Source organism: Lemur catta, chromosome 10 (assembly GCF_020740605.2).
Source record: "Lemur catta isolate mLemCat1 chromosome 10, mLemCat1.pri, whole genome shotgun sequence".
NCBI classification, from domain to species: domain Eukaryota; kingdom Metazoa; phylum Chordata; class Mammalia; order Primates; family Lemuridae; genus Lemur; species Lemur catta.
Genome location: NC_059137.1, coordinates 34794167 through 34815294, shown reverse-complemented (window position 1 = coordinate 34815294; position 21128 = coordinate 34794167). Strand labels below are relative to the sequence as shown.

At 41.8% G+C, this 21128-nt stretch overlaps 1 protein-coding gene across 3 annotated transcripts in view; it reads left to right on the top strand.

The window, feature by feature from the left end:
- FRMPD1 (FERM and PDZ domain containing 1) overlaps nt 1-21128 on the top strand; it is a 137297-nt gene that overhangs the window by 51189 nt on the left and 64980 nt on the right. The window contains exon 1 of one of the 3 annotated variants that reach the window (XM_045562461.1): nt 3873-4450. The exons of the other annotated variants lie outside the window; for them this stretch is intronic. The gene's annotated coding sequence lies outside the window, so the exon portion shown is untranslated. Of the gene's footprint in view, nt 1-3872; nt 4451-21128 lie in introns of those variants that run through there. 3 annotated transcript variants of the gene reach the window in all.

The window sequence follows — 21128 nt, the reverse complement described above, 5'->3', positions numbered from 1 at the left end:
AGTGTACTTCTGCTGTTTGGACCTCATTACTCTCCCTCTTGTGGCTTCTCATAGTGTTTTATCTATGACTGTCATAGTGGCTTCTCATAGGGACAGTTGTCCCTCAATATCCATGGGGAATTGATTCCAGGACCCCCCATGGATACCAAAATCTATGTGTCCTCAAGTCTCTTACATAAAATGGTATAATATTAATATTTGTATATAATCTATCCACATCTTCCCATATTCTTTCAATTGTCTCTAGATTGCTTATAATACCTAATGTAATGTTAAGTGCTATGTAAGTAGTTGTTATACTGTATTGTTTAGGGCAGCAGTCTCCAACCTTTTTGGCACCAGGGACTGGTTTCATGGAAGACAATTTTTCCGTGGACCGAGGGGTCGGGAGCATTAGAGTCTCATAAGGAGCACGCAACCTAGATCCCTCGCATGCACAGTTTTACAGGAGGGCTTGCGCTCCTATGAGAATCTAATGCCACCACTCATCTGACAGGAGGCGGAGCTCAGGTGGTGGTGTGAGGGATTGGGAGTGGCTGTAAATACAGATGAAGCTTCACTTGCTCGCCTGCCCCTGCTTATCTCCTGCTGTGCGGCCCGGTTCCTAACAGGCCACGGACTGGTCTGCAGCCCGGGGCTTGGGAACCGCAGGTTTAGGGAATAACATCAAGGAAAAATGTCTGTACATGTTCAGTACAGATGCAACTATTCAATTTTTTTCTAACATTTTCAATTAGCGGTTGGTAGAACACATAGACATGGAGGGTTGACTGTGCTTCTGCCTTAGTGTGGTGCCTGGAGCATGACAGACCCCCATGAGATAATAGCTGCATAAATTAATGACTGAATAAATGACTGGTTATTGGGTTCTGTGTCTGGTTCACCTGCTGGAACTGTGAAATGTTTCCTGAGAGAGGAGTAGATGGCACCAGGGTGAAAATGTGGTGGCAGGTACAGAGCAGGGAGGCCACTGGGCTGTCCTGGCAGGATGGAAGAAGTATCCTTTGGAAAGGGAGTAGGATGTCAACTTCCTGATGAATAGAAGCACACAGTGAAAAAATATACTCTGAAAAATACTATAGGCACTAGACATTTGGGGAAAAATCTGCCTCTGGAATAATCAAAGAACTACAAATAAAAGCAGCAATAAAAGCAAATCAAAGAACTGCAAATAAAAACCCCTTTATAAATCTACTTAAAATCAGGGGTCAGTGAGCAATTGGGGATAGCTTTCCTATTAACTGAGGGAGTGAGAATGGAATAACATTTCTGGAGGGCAATTTGGCTATATCAAAACTTTAAAAAGCTTGTGCATAGTCTTTCACTCAGCAATGCCATTCCTAGAAATTTATCCTAAGAGAATAACTAGAGATGTATCATGCAAAGATGTTTGTCACATTATTTGTAATACAGACATTGAAAATAACCCAAATGTCCAGCAATAGGGGATTAGCTTTAAAAAATGGCACTTCTATCTACAGGACATAAAAGTAATGTTAAGGAAATGTTTACAGTATAATTTTCAGGTTATACACCAGGATATAGAGTAAGTTCCCAATTATGTTGAAAATGTATATTTTCACACAAAAAGGCTAGAAGGGTAATTAGCAACTTGTAGATTGTAGTGGATAATTTTTATTTTCTTCTTTCCTAAAAAGAAAAATTTCTACCAGGCACATGCATTAACTTTTATAATTAGAGTATTATTTAAAAAGAAGAGATAAGCTTTTGGTGAGCATTGTTTGAGCTTCAGTAGGTTGAAAACTAGATGGGCACATCATTTATCTTGCTAATTCAGACAGGTAGTGTTTTCAGAAGGAAGAGTGGTCTTGGGTCCATTTGTGTGAGTGTATTTATAGAAGTGAAAGCTTTGGGGAAGGAAATAGATTGATTTTTTTTCCCCTTGAACTTTTGAAATTATTTTTTCCACTCCATTTGTAATTGAGCCCGGGGAGCTATTCTTATTTCTTCCTTTCTTGGGCACTGCGTTAGACCTAAAAATGTTAACTGGCTTAGGATGTGGGTTTTGCTAAAATGATTCCCCTTGAAGTCTTCACTGGACTCTCTCTCATGCCTAAAAGTGGAGTCCCAAGGAAGACCTCCTTTCGAAATCTATTTTGCTTTTCTACCTGATACATTTTGTTCCCGAATTCCTTGGCAACCTTGGATTCTCTTCCCAAGTCAGAAACCACTCCTGCATTGTTGTGATGGTGGACCCCATCAGCCACATGTAGGGGACTCAGAAGTGTGCATGTCTACTGGGTGCTGTCTGTTGGAGAGGTTTAGTTAGGGGCCAATTTGGCATCACCTTATCCTGTGGACGTAACATTAGTCTGCAGAAAAAGAGATCAGAGCTAGGTAGAATCTCTTTAAATATTAATTGTAGTGATGCCTTTTGCCACACATCTCCAAAGAGCTCTGAGCATTTCACAGACATTACCTCATCATTAATTTTCACAGTGTTCTTGGGTGAGAAGCTGATGGCAAAGATTATGGTCTCCATGCGGGGCAGAACACAGCAAATATTAGACAGTTAAAGTAAAGTTAGGAGTTTTCCTGGCTGGATATCAATTGATAAAAGAAAATAGAGGCAGTTTTTTTAGTGTATTCTTCACAGTTGTTCTCTATTACCCACGAATTAAATTGCCTTCCTGCATTTTACCCCACAAACATTTATTGAGTCCCTACTGTGACTGAGGGACAGTGCTGAGCACTGTGACTAGAAGTGAAATTTAACTTCCTTAGTCTCACACTTAAGGCCTTTGGTGATCTGGCTTCTACCTGCCTTAGTCTCACACTTAAGGCCTTTGGTGATCTGGCTTCTACCTGCCATTCCTACCCTGATACCTCAACCCCCCTTCACACTCCATTTGTCCCTCACACCCCTTGTCCTGAGCTGAACCCTTGGTCCTCAGGGTAGTCCCATACCATCTCACCTCTGTGCACTTTCTATGCTTTTCCCCAGGCACTGCCTCCATTGCCTCTCTCCCCACCCTGCAGGTCTCACCTTCCTGCACCATGGCCTGGTCACCTCTTGTACAAAGCTGCCCCTGACAGCTCACTGCACCGTACCCACAGCTGGATGTGATCTCCCATCATCCAACTCCCAGGCCTTCCACCAGCCTCTGTGCACTGGTCCTTACCATTTTTTACCTTGTATTTTAGTGGTTTATGTACATTCTCTGATGACATTTCAAGCTTCTTGACTGCAGGGATAGTTCCATTCATCTTCGTGTCTCTGTCAATGTTTTGTACCCATGAGATGTGCAAATACTTGTTGTGTAAAAGGATGAAATGGACATAATTTTAGGGCAGAGGTCACCAGTTTGTGCAGAGCTCTGTGGGATGCAGAGGTCAGAGGTCATTGATAGAACCCCACTTGACCTGACCCCTGCTTTGATCCTTTTTCACTGAAGCCCATTGCTGCTTACCAGCCTGTTCTGTCCTCCAATTGTATCAGTGCCTGCACCATCTTTTATTTAATGCTTGTGTATTAAAAATCATTCTTCTCTCATGGTATACTGGGAAGACACAGGAAAAGAGAGACAATTGGAGCAGTTTTAGGAAGGTTACCTCTGTGCTTATTTCTTTTCAACCTCTGTTGTGCAAACCATCCACGCTGCTTGGGATACTAGAATTGCAAAGGATTTTATCCAGAGTATTCTCTGCTCATGAGCTGGCACGAGGGCTGAGATTGTCTTGTGCTGCACCTGTGGCAGGCTGTGTGAGGCTGGGCAGGTTATTTAATCTTCCTGTGGCGTCATTTCCCCATCTGTTAAGGGGGGATAATGTGCTTGGGGGTGACCTACCTCTCTTGGATGCTGTGAAGCTTAGTGAGCTAATGCCATTGCTATTAACTTTAACTGAAGATGACTGGGCAGAACCAGCAGGAGGCCAAATATTCTGTGCACAGAATAAACACTACATCCATAAAATGGATGCATCGTAAGACCTTGGCTGTCATCTTCTGTGTTGCCCTTGGCACAGAGGAAGCCAGTTTGCCAACCAAGAACCTCTCGGGTTTCCTCTCTTTTCTGGTTCAAGTGGCTGAAGCTTTGAGGATGAGCATGGCACCTGGGGGACTTTTGGGCCTGTCATGCTGAAAGGAGAGAAGCCAGACCCATGTTGAGAGGCACAGCTGCAGCTGCCCAGTATCAGCAGATGAGGAGGGCCGTGGCTCTGTGAGGAGTGGGGCCCGGGCCACAGAGAGACCGTCCAACTTTGCCCACATGGCCCAGCACTCCATTTTACTTGGGCTTATTGACAGACTGTGGGAAGGTCAAATGATATTCACATTCTTTTGGCCACAATCTTGGGAATGTGGCCTTTTATCTTTAAAAATAGCTATGTGCTGGGAGGCCCAGTGTCCTGGGGTGGAGGGGAGATGCCAGCAGCGGGAAGAGGTGCGGATTTCTTTCTTTGGAGGAATCCCTTCAGCTCTGCTCGACTGGTGAGTAGATGTTTTCTCATTCTGTAATGTGTCCTGTTTTCTCTAGACTGGTCTCAGACAGGGAGATGTTTTGGTTCTTTTCAGTTATAATATCTTCTCCATATTTTTTTAAAATCTACTTCATGATATATTTGTTCTTGAGCACTTATCCTTTATGAAACCTGTTTGAGTAAAGGTTCTTTCAGTCTTTATAATTGCAATTTATTTGTCATGGGTTCTTCTGAAATTTAACTGGTAATTATTTCTCACATTTGTTTTGTGCTTGTAAATGGCAATGTCTACAATCATTTTACATGTAGATAGGATAATCATTAAATACTTTTGGAACTAAATTGCCAACAGGTTGTCAAAATTGTAGGATCATAGGATGTAAGACTTGAGAGTGGAGATTTTCTTTTTTTTCTTTCTTTCTTTCTTTTTTTTTTTTTTTTTTTTTTTTTTGAGGCAGAGTCTCACTCTGTTGTCCGGGCTAGAGTGCCATGGCATCAGCCTAGCTCACAGCAACCTCAAACTCCTGGGCTCAAGCAATCCTTCTGCCTCAGCCTCCCGAGTAGCTGGGACTACAGGCATGCGCCACCATGCTCAGCTAATTTTTTCTATATATTTTTAGTTGTCCAGATAATTTCTTTTCTATTTTTTTGGTAGAGATGGGGTCTCACTCTTGCTCAGGTTGGTCTCGAACTCCTGAACTCAAACGATCCGCCTGCCTCAGCCTCCCAGAGTGCTAGGATTACAGGCGTGAGCCACCATGCCCAGCTGAGAGTGGAGATTTTCAGTTGAATATCTCTATGTTTCAGATGGTGCAGTGATGTCCTGAGAGGGTAATGAGTGGTCTTTGGTTACACAGCTAGCGAGTGACAGAATCAGGACTTGAACTCAGGTCACCTAACTCCCTTGTCCATACTTCTCTGGTCTACTCTGTAGAATTTAGCCTCTGGATTACAAATGAGAAGCCAAAATCACTATCTGAATTAACTTTACTGTATGTCTTAATCTAATTAAAATGAATCGTCTAGGTTTAGAAATGCCGGTGCCATATACCACAGCTGATCTCTTGACCTTGAATCCTTCGGTTCATTTGATGATCTACATCAATGATCCTTCAAGTGTGGTCCCTGTCAGTGTTACCTGAGAGCTTGTTAGATGTGCACACTCTCAGCTCTACCCAAGACTTACAGAAACTCTCAGGGTGGGGCCCAGCAATCTCTTCTAATAAGTCCTCCAGGTGATCCGATACTTGGTAAAGTTGAAGAACCACTGCCTGACACTACTTAAGTCATACCCTGCCTGTGTTTGACAGCCAGTGCAAGGACTCATCTTGGCTCTTTTGTGGATTTCAGGTTTTCTTCACTGCAGAGGGAGTTTCTCTGTTGCTGCTGCCTGCTTTTAATAATAATTCCCCTTGTCTGCTTCCCTGTATTACTCCTGCTACTATACACACACCCCCAGCAGGAGTGAAATATATGTGGGCCTATAATAAAGGTAAATAGGGGATTTCAATAGAAATAAGTTTGTAGACAGAAAAATGTCTCAATCGCTGAAATATGTTTTCTAAGTTTCAAAACTTGCTACTTCTCTAAGCACAGTAATAAATTGCTTCAGACTGTATTGTACTATTTTCTATCATTTGTTTATCTTATTTCTTCATTCAACAAATATTTTCGTACCTTGTATTTGCATTGCATGTGTTAAGTGTGAGAGGGAAATGTATTCAAGTTTATAGTTTTTAGCAGGAGGTAGAGAACGTGTTCAGAAATAACTATAAGCCGGCCAGTGATAAATATGTGAGAATCATCTTTACTAAAAGGATTGTGGAAACCTAGAGATGGTAGAGAATGTGTTATAGAGGACATCATGGAAGACTTCATGAAGACAGCAGCATTTGGGTGAGGCTTGAAAGGAGGTAGGAGTTTGACATGGAGAGTTTGAGGGTGGGAAAAGAACATTCTAGTGAGAGGTGGAAAAAGATAAAAGCATGGTAGGGGTGCTCAGTGCAATTTGTTTGGATTGGGGTTATTTGAAGGTGACTAGAAGGAAATGAGGCCATAGAAGTAGGTCAGTGTCAAAAGGAGAAGAATCTTCAAATACCCACTTAGGAGTTTGCTCTTTATCTTGAAGGCAATGGGGAGCCATTGAGTGGTTTCAAATAAGGGTGAGGCATGAGCAGAGCTGTGCTTTCAGTAAGGTTAATCTGCCATCAGTGTATGAAGTAGATTGAAGTATGTGGGGGTGGAGGGCAGGCTTTTGTTTTTATATTGTAACTATTATGCAGCAGTTTGTTGATATATTGAATAATTGTCTTAATGTTTAATTAGGAGGTAATTGCTTTTCTTATTATGATCATTGGATTTTGAAATAAGTATCCAGGGCATAGATTATTGTCTGGGAGAATGCAGCTCTAATTTTATAATGGGGAATCTGCTGGAAAATTCTGCATAACAGAATGGCTTTATAGGAAATTTCCAGAACTAACGTCTTCCTTCCTTCTTTTCTTTTTAATATTTTCTTTTAAACAAAATGTATTTATAAACATTTGAGTCAGTAATGACCTAGTAATGCTAGATCGCCTAAAATCTACAGGTATTGAACACCTGAAATGTGGCTCTATCTTGCTTTTACCTACTAAGCCTCCAGAACTGTTTTCCCTCTCACCCACAGACGGACTTTGTTAAAGCTCCTGAATCAAACTCATTTTACAAGAATCTGCCTTATTTCAATGGTGGCTCTCATGGGAATAGTTTTAGGATATTGGAATGTCATGAATTTTTATTTATTTATTTATTTTTATTTTTTTGAAAAATAGTCTCACACTGTCGCCCAGGCTACAGTGCAATGGCGTCATCATAGCTCATTGCAACCTCGAATTCCAGGGCTCAAGCAATCCTCCTGCCTTAGCCTCCCAAGTAGCTGGGAATGCAGGTGCACACCACTGTGCCTGGCTAATTTTTCCATTTTTTTTTGGTAGAGACAGGGTCTTGCTCTTGCTCAGGCTGGTCTTGAACTCCTGAGCTCAAGCGATCCTCTTGTCTCGGCCTCCAGAGTGCTAGGATTACAGGCAGGAGCCACTGCATCTGGAAAAAATTTTAAATGTGCTGTTACTTCACCAGTGGTTTTAGTCATTTAACCAATATTTACTGAACATCTATTAAGCACTGAAGAATCATGGGGAATCAGACAACCATGGCCCTGCTCAGATGGAACTTATATTCTAGCAGGAGATATATACAAGTAAATAGTCAAATGTAGCCTGAAAGGGATAGTACTGGATACCATGAGTGCACCACCCCAGAGTTGGAGATCAGAGAAACCTTAACAACAAGCAGGGTATGAACCAAGACCTAAAAACCAATTGGGGTAGATTAGTGGTTTCCTAGGGTTGGGGGATTACTGGGGGAAAATGAGGAGTGATTGCTAATGGGTATGGGGTTTCTTTTTGGAGTGATCGAAATGCTTCACAGTTGATTGTAGTGATGGTTGCACAATTCTGTGAATCTACTAAAAACCATTGACTTGTACATTTTAAATGGGTGAATTGTATGGTGTGTGAATCACATCTCAGTAAAACTGTTTTAAAAAAAATCAATCAGGGAAGCCAGGAGCAGGAAGAGTGTACCTGGTAATGAAATAGCACATGCAAAGGCCCAGTGGCATGAGCAAAAAAGGAAGCGGTTCAGTAGGGCTTGGAACCCCCAGAAGTGGAGAGGGAAGCAGAGAGGCTGCAGAGGAGAGTGGGGTCTGGACAGGTAGGGCCTTGAAGGCCTATAAATAATAGCAGCAGCTACCATCTATGGAGTCCTTATCATATGCCAGGCACTCTTCTAAGTGGTTTACATGCATTAAATCATTAATTCTCACAATCACCTTGTGAGGCAGATATTATTGTTATCAGCATTTTGTAAGTGATGAAACCAAGGCACAAAGTGGTTAAGTAACTTGCCCATTGTCACAGATCTGGTAAGTGGCAGAGCTGGGAAATAAGCCCAGGAGGTCTGGCTCCAGAGTTCACACTATAGACCTAATAAATGATCTTAAAAGTTATGGAGTGAAATCCTAGAGTTTTATGCAAGACAGTGACAAGGTCAAGTTTACATCTTAGAGAAAGATTACTCTGTGGCACATGGAATAGATTAGAAGGAGAGCAAGACTGAAGGCATGGAGCCTAGTGCTGCAATGATCCACATATGAGGTCATGCCAGCCCGAATGTGTGTGATGGCAGTGGGGCTGGAAAGAAGTGGAGACTTCACAGATGTTTAGGAGGTCACATTAACAGGAACTGGAGAGTGGTTGGCTTTGTGGGGAGGGTAGAAAGACTCTCAGATGGATGCTTGGGTTCTGGGCTTGGGAAGTGGGGTGAGTAGGTGTTTGATGGTACTCATGATGTGGGTGCCCCGCTGGTTAGTGTCTGCACAGGAGAGAATAGATTAGAACTCTGACCTCTCTGCCAGTCAGAATCATGAAATCAGAGGTGGAAAAGGGCCTTAGAATCCTTCTAGATATAGAGGTGGAAATGGAGGTATTGTGAGGAGAAGAGACTTGCTGAGGTTCACACAGGAGGTGGTACTGGGGCAAAATAAGCTGTACACCTTTGGGGCTCAGGCTGGTGTGCATTTGCCTGCCACATTGCCACTCCCCAGGGAGCCTTTGCTCTGTCCCTTGAAACTTTGATTCTTTTCCCGGAGATCATCTCTCTGATCTTTAAAAGAGGTATTGCTGTACAAACAATAATAATGGAAATTAAAATTAAAAAAAAAATTGAACAAAATGTGGTGGCAAAAAAAAAAAAATTACTGCCTAAACTTAGTATCCATCAGATCAAACTTGTTTTGTATTTCCTGCCTGTCTGTGCCCAGCATCACTTTACAGTGTACCCAGAACATATATATGGCTTTATAACCTATGGTGTACATCCTACATTGAATCAAAGGCTTTTGCTGGAATGTTAAATAGTTTCTGGTTAGAATTTTTTAAGAATTCAAGAAAGAGGATGTGCTGTATGTTTCTTAACTGTTCTTCTGTTGTCAGTTATTTTGTTTTTCATTCTTAGAAGTGCTTTGGTGAGGATCTTGTTGCATAGCCTTTTCCTTCTTATTTCCCAGCCATGATAATCTCTATGTACTTTTAAAGTGGGGGGACCCAGACCAGACACTTTTCTCTACTGAGGTTGGGGACAGAGGGCAGAATGCTTAATTAGGGCTCAATTTCTGAGTTTATGGGCCTGGTGGTTTTTCCCGTGATCTCTGAATCGCGTTGGCATTCATTCACAGCTGTCGGCACCGCTCCTAATGGCTGCCATCTCCTAACAGCTGACCCGATTCCCTGAATCGTTTGCTGTAAACTGGGCAGTTCTACAGGAGGGAGAAGAGGTTTCTGGACAGAATGCTTAATTAGGGCTTAATTAAGACAGCCAGAGTCGCCCGTTGGCCTGAACCCTTACACAGGGTCCTGATTGGCAGGCGGCACCTGGAGTTCTTGGCTGTCTGACAGCAATCAGCCGTTCCCAAGCCCCATGCAGAGATGAGCAAGGCACACACTGCCCTGCTGTCTGGCAGGAGTTGTTTCTTAGACTCCCTAGAGCATTTTAGACATCCCTTTCTTATGGGCCCCACACTCTGCCTTATATTGGATAGGAGTTATTTGCCTGTGTGTCTTATCTCTCTGTAACACAATGAACTCTTCAAGGACAAGGGCCATGTATGGTTAACCTCAGTCTCCTCTACCACACCCGGCAGGGGTCCCAGGGGAAAGAAGATGCTTAATATGAGTGGAATGAATTGCATGGATTTTTTGGACCAAACCCCTTGACTTGAGATGGCTCCAGACCCTTCAAGTTAGAGTCTGAAGTCCAGGGAATGAACTTGAAAAATGCAGGGACTAGGAGCCCAGAAGCCCATGGCCAGTGACAAGTCTATGGGAAGGGTGAGGATTTTCTGAGAAGGTACTTCAAGGCCAGGACAGAGCCTTGATGTCACAGGTCATGGGCAAGAGCTCTATGAAGCATATCTTACACCCACCCCGGGAAGCTAGTCTCTGTTTCTTGTACTGTGGTTGTGGTGGTTATTGTTTTTTAGTATGATAGGTTTGTAATCCTGCCTTCCTTCTCCAGACACAGATATGTGGAGTTAAATCTCATTCCACCAGGGTAGCAAGCAGCTTTATGTAGGCAGCTCTAGGAGTACTCTGTCTGAATTTCTCAAGCATTGTAGTCCCTGTGGGTTTTGTTTTTGGTGCTTATGGTATCAAACATGCCCAGAGGCCCTTGAAAATTAGCTGGTGTGTAATGACAGTTGATGAATCATTTGATAGTAGAAAAACAAATCTAGACTTTGAATTCACATTCCATAATTTTCTTGAATTATGCCCAGATGGTTGTCAAGAGAATTTTTAACAGATTCAGGGCATTTGTAATAACCAACAAGTCTATGGAGAAGAAAAGAATGTCATATCGAATGGCAAAACAACACTAAAGACCGTGGGATTTTATAATCTCTGTACTGGAAAGGCCCTAATAGGTTTCTAGTCCAGCACCTGGATATTTTGTGTGGCTTTACAGTAGTAGGTGGCACCAAGGAGAATGTGTTATCATGAAGGTCCTAATTGTTACATCTGTGGACCCTTTTCAGGATGACTGTCTTGGCTATATTTGACATGGTTAAGTTGTGTACTTGTTTTTTGTGGTAAGATACATATAACATAAAATTTACCATTTTTACCAATTTTAAAGTATTCAGTTCAGTGGCAGTAAGTACATTCACGATGTTGTGCAATTATTACCACTGTAAGTCTCTATGTAGACTTGCCTATTCCGGATATTTCATATAAATGGAATCATACAACATGTGACCTTTTGTATATGGCTTCTTTCACTCAGCATAAAAGTTTTTGAGGCTTGTCCATGCTGTAGTATGTATCAGTATTTCATTCCATTTTATGGCTGAATAACATTTCATTTTATGGATATACCAGTGTGCTTATCCTTTCATCTGTTGATAGATCTTTGGATGTTTCTATCTTTTGGCTATTGTGAATAGTGCTGCTGTGAACATTAGTGTGCGAGTTTTTGTTTGAACATCTGTTTTCAGTCCTTTTGGGTATATACCAAGGAGTGGAACTGCTGGATCAAGGTTATTCTAAGTTTAACTTATTGAGGAACCACCATAATGTCTACGTAGTCTTTTTGGACCTTTCTTCTCCCTGGGCTTCTCAGGTTGCTCTCAGGCCTCTCTGACCATTCCTTCCCAATTTCCTTTGTGGCTTCCTTAGTTCTTCAGCTTCTGAAATGATGGTGCCACCATCATTCCTTCCTCAGCTCTGCTCATTCTACCCTGGTGGTACTCAACTCTAGCTGCACATTACAAACACAAAGGGCTCCTTTAGCAAACCCTGCCCAGACCTCACCCCAGACCAACTGAATCAGCATCTGTATGCATGTGGGGACTGCAGGGTAGACCCTGGGCATTGGTCTTACGTAAAGGTTCCCAGTGATTTTGATGTAGAACTTGAATAATCATTCATTTCATGATTTCAACCTGATGACTGTCCAATTTTTATTTTTAGCTACAACTATCTACTGGACATTTCTACAAATGTCCATCACCTGCCTCAAATTCAGCTGTTCTCAACCAAACTCCTCTTCTTTCCTCTCAAACCTGCCCCTCTCTCAGTGTTTCCTCTCTTGGTGAAAGGTGCCACCATCCTCAGCCATTCAAACCAGAAACCTGACAGTTGTCTGTGCCTTTTCTCTTTCCCTCATTCCAATTTCCAGTTGGTTGATTCATTCATTCATTCATTCAATAATTCATTACACACTAGTTAGGACTGAGGGCAGTTGGAGAGGAATGTAGTTTAGAAATTATGTTAAGACAAAACGACATAGATGGAACAGTTACATAACTGTAGACAAGACTACAAACTTCTGAAATTAATAATAACATAATAGCTATGGTTATTGAGACTTTCTTTGTGCCATGAATTCTGGTAGAACTTTGTATATATTATGTAATTTACTGTGAGGTAGGTGACATCAGCTCCATTTCACAGCTAAGATAACTTGTCCAAGGATGCAAGGTCAGTACGTGGTTAGTAAGAGTCGGGGTTAGAACTAGTGTTAGGCAGATAGCTAGGACCCCGGCCCTTCCTGGGGACAAGGTGGGCAACTGCCATACCTGAGGGAGTAAGGAACACTCTATAAATCTGCCAATCATAATTGCAAAAGAATGCAGAGGACTCTGTAGCCCATGGGGCTCTCAGCTCATGGGAGAGATCCACATGCGTAGTAGGACTCAGGTCATGTAACTCCCAACTGTCCATCAAAGTGGTTCCATGATGACATCTGAACCATGGGGAGGTCCCTAACCGGACACTATAAAACAAGACCCAGACCATAACCAAGGTCTCTTTTGCTATGGTCGTCATCTGTGGTGTATGTATCTTGCTCTATAAACCTATGTCTTGCTCTTGCTCTATAATCGTATCTTGCTCCCCCTCAATACATTTTACCTCGTGCTTGCCTTACTTTGGTGTGCTTGGTCATTCTTCGGCCAAGAGCACATCAAGAACCGAGAACACAGAATGAGATTGCCAAACCTGACACCAGGACATGTCAAGGCCTGTGCTCTTGACATGAGAGTTTGCTGGGAAAGAACTTTGAACCAGCAGTGTGTTGTGCTGTCAAAGCTAGAAGGAGGAAGATCATGCTATTACCACCAAATGAGCTCATCCATGCCCCTGAGAATGCTTTGAAAACTATGGGGAATGGTGCAAAAACCTCACAACCTTTGCTTGTGTCTCTAGTAGATCACTTTTTCCATTCTGCTCTGAATTAGGATTAGGTGTCTATATCTCTGACTTCCCTGGTGAACTGCAGACTCCTTGAGGGTGAGAACTATGCTTGCTTATCACATGTCCCCCCACAGCCCCTGTACCTGGCACATGGTTGCTGATCAGTAGGTGTTTCTTGAATGAATCTATGGACATTAGAATTGACTCAGAGAGGGAGAAAGGGAAACAGGATCCATGGTGACTTTCTCCAGGTGTCTCAGGGCTAAGCACTTGACTAGAGATTTGACTCAGAATTGGAAAGAAAGGGCAGAGCCCTATGGCTCTCTGGAGATACGTGTGAAAGATCTCAGAATGAATGAAATTCAGCCTGACCCCTGAGGCATTGATGCTAATTATATCCCCCCTCTCCCAGGACTTATCACTTTGTAACATTCTCCATTAATTTCCTTTATTATGTTTATTGTTTCTTGTCTAGTGGGAACCTTTACTAGAAAGTAAGCTCCACAAGGGTAGTGAGTTTTGTCTGTTTTGTTCCCAGTGTATCTCAAGACCTAGAATAGTGCCAACCACATAGAAGGTACTCAATAAATATTTGTAGGATGAAGGAAGGAAGTGGAGGTATCCCCAATGCAGGAGTCACTGCAGAGTCAACTGCACCTCTGCCATCAGAGCATTTTCCAGGAAACTAATGTTCTGTGTGAGGCTTCTAAGTCAGGGCAGGGCCCAGAATAGCCCCACATAGATGGTGCTCAGTCTGGGCCCTCAGCTTTTCCAAGTAAGCTTCTCAGGCCTCATTCTCCCCATTAGCCTTTTAAGGCCCAGCACAGATGCTTCAGGCAAGGAAGGGCCTCCAGTCCAATTTCAGTGCTCCCCTGATCTGGAAGTGATCTCCCTTCTTCAGAGCTCCTCCCCTCTGCCCAGCCTCTTTCCTGGCCTCACCATCTACTGTGTGTTGGAGCTGCCAGAGGGCAGAAACTGCAGGGGATGCATCTTCCTGCTCCCTACTGACATTGGCACAGCACCAGACGTTTGCTGGGTGATGGTTGAGAGAACAGCGAACTGCACAAAACCGATGAGAAGGCTGGTGGCCATAAAGCATTTGGGGAACTGTAGTTCGTTTAAAGAGAATAAGAAACTCACAACTTGAAAGGGCTTTGCAGTCATGTGTATAACCCTTTCACTTTTCTTTTTCTCCTTCACTGGCATTTATTTTGTAAAACACCTTTATTGCGATATAATTCCCATACCATACAGTTCACTCATTCAGTATGTACAATTCAGTGGTTTTAAGTGTACTCACAGATGTATACAAACGTTAGCATAGTCAACTTGAGAACATTTTCGTTACCTCAAAAAGAAACGTTTACCCTTTAGCTATCACTCCTCCATGCCCTGTTTCCCCCACTTAAGCAACCACTAATCTATTTTCTGTCTCAAGTTCCCTATTTGGACTTTCATATGAAGGAACCAGTCACAAAAGACATGTGACTCCTTTCACTTAGCACAATATTTTCAAGGTTTATCCATGCTTAACCCCTTAACTATACAGGGAGGAAAACTGAGTCTTAGAGAGGGAAGGGACATGATTTGAGTCATGTGTCCAGCCTGTAGCAGAGCAGGAGCCTGACTGCAGATCTCCTGTCTCCTTGTACAGTGCTCTTTACCTAGACCAGGGTGGAGACGGGGGGTTCAGCAGGTGCATCAGTGTCATTTGCCATCCATCTTTGAGGCTGCTTGAGGGGACCCAGCAGGATAGCCATGGTAGGGTGAGGTCTTGCGGGTAGCAACAGGGTCAGGGACTGTGTTAGTGTCAGCCCTTTCCCACATCTTTTTTAGGACTTGCTATTCATCTGATAGAGTGGATGACTTGTGTCACCAACTTGCAGTCTTCTGCTTGGAGTGGCCTGAGTCCCTGTACCCTCAGATTGCTAGCAAGAAAAAGGCGCAGCCAGGTCCCCATTAGTGCTGACTGTTCCTGCTGCCGCCCTGTAGCTCTCAGGGGGCCATGCAAAGGCCATCTGTACTGAGCTAGATAAGAGGTTAAGCCCTTTCTAAGAGACATCTAATCCTGTTAGGCAGACGTGAAATCTGAGGGGCATGACAATGCCCTGAACTAGTGTTCCCAAAGGTTTGTCTTTGTACCATGTGACACTCGAGATGATTTTAGGAGATATGTGAATGAACGTTTTTAGTTTAAATTGTTGTTTATTTATGTTAATATGTACCAGGGAAAACAACGTAGCCAGCATGATCAAACCTGTGGTTTAATGAATAATATTATTGTCTAAGATGAAGCTAAAGTAGGAGGTACCTTATCATAGAATCTTTTTATGCAGACTGTGTATGTTACAGATGTGGTGGTCTGGTAGTTTGCTGACTGGCAAAATCCTTAAGGGAAATTTGAGATCAACTGTCTTTGGGGAGTGCTACCCCGGGGTGATGGTGATCCAGGGTGTGTTCCCACGAGCCATCTCCTGCGTCTCCTTTTCACCTGGTGCAAGGCAAGGTGAGATGGCAGAGGGTGCTGGTGGCCAGAGCTTCTTGACATGACCAAAGGGCTTAGAAAACCTAGAGAACCAGCTGTGAGCCACTGGTTTTTCTTTGGTCCATGATAAACCTCCTTTCATGTATTCAAAACCCTTTTCTCTAACAATAAAAAAAAAATTCCTATTGGAGAAAGAGGCTTTCAGGGAAGAGAAGATGGGAGAGGAACAGGGATGATATGTAGTGCTATTCCAAAATAAGAAATGAAACTAAAACAATTTCACTTAGCTTTTCCGTGACTTTCTGTGACCACTAGTGAAAGGCTTGACTGAGACCCCTGAGGTAGGGAAGAGAGATTTGAAAACTCCTTCATAGGATCCTGATTGCAATTACACATTGAATAATAATCACACAGTGTAATAGATAAGTCCCTCTGACTTTCTAAGAACTATATTTTCTGAGAAAGCATCATCTTAATATGAATTATTTTTAAGAAATTCATGCAGATGTGAGCTCCAGCCCATTATCTCTCACTGAGCTATTTCACTGTAATGAACCAAAGTAACATCAAATGATTGACAGACATTAGAAATACAGTGTCCCAAAAGTCTCCATATAAAGGAAAAGTTTTGTAATGAATATTTGGTAAATAAAGGTACATTTAGCTACAATTTCCCATTTTCCCTATGTATGGCAACTTTTGGGACACCCGCATAAATATGAGCTTCCCTAAAATATTTGTCAATAACTTTTTCTTTGGGCTTAGAAGAGTGAAGAATTAAAGCTGCTTATTGTTCTGGTGTTCTGATCTTACCATGGCATTTCAGATATCCATAACCTACCATTATTAATTCAACAAATATTGATTGAGCTCAAGGCATTCTTCTAGGCCCTACAGGGATTGTAGAGAAACGGTACTTTTCTTCTACACTCAAGGAGTTTGCAATCTAGGGGGCAGAAAACAAGACCCGAATGCATATGAAGTTAGAAAACACAAGATAAGAACTTAGAGGAGATGGTCAGGGGCTGTATGGAACAGTAACACGACACAGCAGCACTGTGATTGGGGAACCTGGTGGGACATGGTAGATCGGTGGCCGGGAACTTGTACTAGGTGTAGTGGAGCTTGAGCTGGGTGTTGAAGGTTAGATACAATTTGAGTAAGTCACAGAGAATGGGAGATCATGAATAAAGACACAAGGAAGAGTTCTCTACCTAGGGCTTTTCTGAGGGACAGAGAAACATCAGAACAAAGAATTACATAATAGAAGAAGGATGGGGCCTTGGGGTCCCCTTGGCCACTTTGAGGAAGTTCTTTAACTTCTCCATGCCTCAGTTTCTTGTCCTCCAAATGGAGTTATGGAGTCCCACCATGTGGGGTTGTCATGAAGAGTAAATGAAATGCTATAGGTGAAAATGTTAGTTTCCCTCCCTCCTCAAATTGGTTAGGAGAAGAGTCTTTTGGGGCAACAGTGGATGATCGAGTTGGACATCTGGAAAGAGGTTGGATTTTAGAGATGGGGAGCCCTGGAGGATTTAAGGAGGAAAGTGACAGAATAATACAGTTTTAGAATTGGCATGAAACTTAAAGAAGTTCAGTGTTAAGATAGAAAAGATATCCAGAGGTTTGGCATCTTGTGCAATTCTAGGCTCAACTAGTGGCAAAGACAAGAAAGAATCCAGGTCTCCTGATTTCTAGTTCAATGCTCTTTTCAGCATTCCCTAAGTTTTATCTAGAGGGATGTTGGAAATGTAAATTCTTGGGCCCCACCCTAGACCTACTGAATCAGAATCTCTGGGACCCAGCCATCTGTGTTTTAGCCAGCCCTCCCATGCTTCTAATGCTTTTAGGGTTTTACTGAGAAAAAATGGGGGAAAGATGAGAAAAACAGATTCTTCATAGGAGTTGGGGTACTACTTACCATCAAGGAAAAGGGGACAGAAGGGCAAAGCTGCGTGCCAGAAATAAACTTCTTTTTCCTTTCTTTTTAAAAATTAAGGTACAATTCACATACCATAAAATTCATCCATTAAAGTATACAATTAATGGTTTTTCATATTTTCACAAAGCTGTGTAACTATCCCCACTGTCTAATTCTAGAACATTTTCATCACCCCAGAAAGATACCTCTTACCCATTCATTAGCAGTCGATTCCCATTTCCCCTTCCCCACTGCTCTGGCAACCACCAGTCAATTTTCTATCTCTATGGATTTGCCTATTCCGGACATTTCATATAAATGGAATGGTATAGTGTGTGGCCTTTTGTGTCTGGCTGCTTTCCCTTAGCATGTTTTCAAGGTTCATCCCTGTTGTACCATGTATCAGGACCTCATTTCTTTTTATGGCAGAGATAAACTTCTTATACTTCAAACTTTTGCCTCAGACAAACTTGGTTATACAACTGAGCTCACACTACCTTGGGCACATTTGCATAAACCTTTATGATGTAAAGCATTGTCACATCATAATGGAATGTAAGCCTTACACCAACCCTGGCAACATAGCTGAGCAGGGATCATTATAATTGTATTCACAGATGAGAAAACAAGTCAGAGAGAAGAGTGTGTGTGCCAGTTCAGTGTACTACAGTGCCTGTCCATCGAAGTGTGAGTAGGAATTTGATGGGTGGACAGACAAAGGGTGTGGACTAGGCAAGGGAAACAGCATCTGCAGAGGCATGAAGGCATGAGTAATCAGCGCCTTTGGGGGCAACATTGGATAATTCAGTTCTGCTGGAATGTACAGCATGGGGGAGGTGACACAGGCAGGTAGGCAGGGGCCAGATCACGAAAGCTTTTGACTGCCACCCCAAAACCAGGAGGGAGGCAGTGGCATGGAGAAGTCGAGTCCAGCTCCAAAGACAAGCAAGCTAATCTGATATTGAATTCCAGTTCTGCTACTTCCTTGCTGTGTACTCTTAGCCAAATTACTTAACCTCAGTTTCCTTTTTTGTAAATGAGAATTGTTATAAGCATTAAATAAGATAACATGTGTAAATTGCTTAGCCAAGGGCCTAGCACATAGTAAGTGGAAATGGTAGTATTGTTAATATAGTTGTGTTATTAATATTACTATAATTCTTGAGCTTGGACTTTATCCTACAGATGAAGGGGAATGGCTGGAGGATTTTGAAAATAAAAGTGACCTGATTAGAATTGCTTGCTATATCACTTTGGCAGTTATATGAAGGATAGAATGATGGAGGGTAAAGCTGGAAGCAGGGGGACTGGCTGGGAGAGTATTGTAATATTTCAGATAGAGTGAAAGTTTGAACTATGGCAGTAGCACTGAGAAAGGAGAGGAGGTGAGAGATTGAGATAATTAGAGACAAAGTCAATGAGACTTGGTGACTGGAACCATGAAATGGGAAAAGAGTCAAGGATGATTCCCAAATTTTTGATTTGGGCAGTTAGAGAGTTAAAAGGTGATCTTCAATAAGATCTTCCACCTTAGAGGAGGGGATTTTGAGGAATAGAACAGAGAAAGATGGTGAATTCTGTTTTACATATAACTGGATCAAGTGCCTATGGGACATCTCGGTTGAGATACTAAAAAGGCAATTGGTTCTCAGAGCACCTGAACCTGTGGGAGTAAATGAGATTGCCCATGGAGAGTGTTTGGAGCAGTGAGTCCCAAGTTTTGTTGTACATTGGAATCACTGGTAGTTTAACTGGAATCACTACCAGTTTCTGGGTCACACCCTCAAAAATTCTGATTTAATTGGTCTAGGGTGCAATCTGGGAGCTTTTAAAACTCTCTGGGTGATTCTCATACACAGTGACATTTGGGAATCATTGGTTTAGAAATAATAGGTACCATTTATTTAGATGAAAAGGGAACTGACAACCAAATCCTGGAATCAGAGGATGGAGGGAAGAAGAGTTTATGAAGAAAACTGAGTAGGTGTAGCCCAGGAGGCTGGACACATGTCACAGAGCCAAGGAAGAAGGGCCAAAAAGTTTCAACACTTTCATGTATGTTAGTTTGAGAAAATGCTACTTTGGTGATTTATTTCTCTCATTATTCAAAAGGCTGGATATTTGTCATGTATTTTGGTTTCTTGTTTGTGTTTTGTTCTTGTGTCAGCAGTTGGTTTATATCCTTGGACTCTGTGCATATTGGAGATTCAGTGTTGTAAGAAGGTTTGTATTTTATTATTTTTTTCTGTTTATTACTCTTTTGTAGAAGATTCATCATTCCATTTTGTGTTCCATTCATTTATCATTTATTAATTTAACAGACATTTACTGGACTTATTGAATGTCTATTTTATGTTAGAAGCTAGTGATACAAAGATGACTAATACAAAAAACCCTGTCTCCAAGTTATTTATGATCTGGCCCAGACCAGCTCACAATCTAGATTCATCTCTTCTTCTAAATCATAGAGTCTCAGGCTTGGAAGGCATATATGGATCTAGTCCCCATCCAATCTTGACTGTCCCCTATAGGATCCCTGACCTGCTGCTGTCTTTTGTATTCTTGTACACCTTGGTGATGAAAAGCTCTCTCTCTAGCAGGGCAGCCCAATGCAGTTTTGATATCTCTGATTATGAATTCTTTATAAGATGGACAAAATAGATAAAAGCTAAAGCTGAATAATGGATACATGGAGATTTGTGATACTATTCTGTCTACTTTTGTGTGTGTTTTAAAATTTCCTTAAGAGAAATTAAAGGGACAATTTATTTTCATTGAGTCAAAGTTTGTCTTCATGAGCTTGGATGAGTTATTACTTTAGGACCATAAAGAACAAGTCTAGTTTCTTTTTATACGTGAAGTCCATTCCAGTATTGGTGATTATTCCTAAAGGCTCCTAAGTCTTCACAACTGAACAATTTTGCTCAGGTTATTTATTATCTCCAGTATTTTGAAATTGAGTCCCATATCCAATCATGCTACCTGCAGACACTCGTGGAGCATCTATATTTTCTATATTTATCTCTCATTTCTCATTCATGTTGCATTGCACTGGTCAGCAACTCTAATGTTGTGATGAATATTGTAATTTTGTTTTGTCTTTTAAATGAAATGCTTCTGTTTTTCTTTCTAAAATAATATTGAATCACCTGGTATTTCTGTTTTTTTTTTTTTTTTTAATTAAGCAAGGAGGTTAGGTTACATGTAACAAATGATTTCTGGCTTCTTATGAGATAATCATTTACCTTATTTTATTATTTTCTTTATTTATGAGATAAAATATATTAATAGTTTTCTGTAGATTGAGCTTTCCTTACTTAGGATAAATACAACTTGATTATAGTATATAATATTTATAATGTATTGCTGCTGGATTTTGCTGATGGTAATTTTTTTAATAAAAGGAAGTTTATTAAGAATTTTAGGCCGGGCACGGTGGCTCACGCCTGTAATCCTAGCACTCTGGGAGGCTGAGGCAGGTGGATCGTTTGAG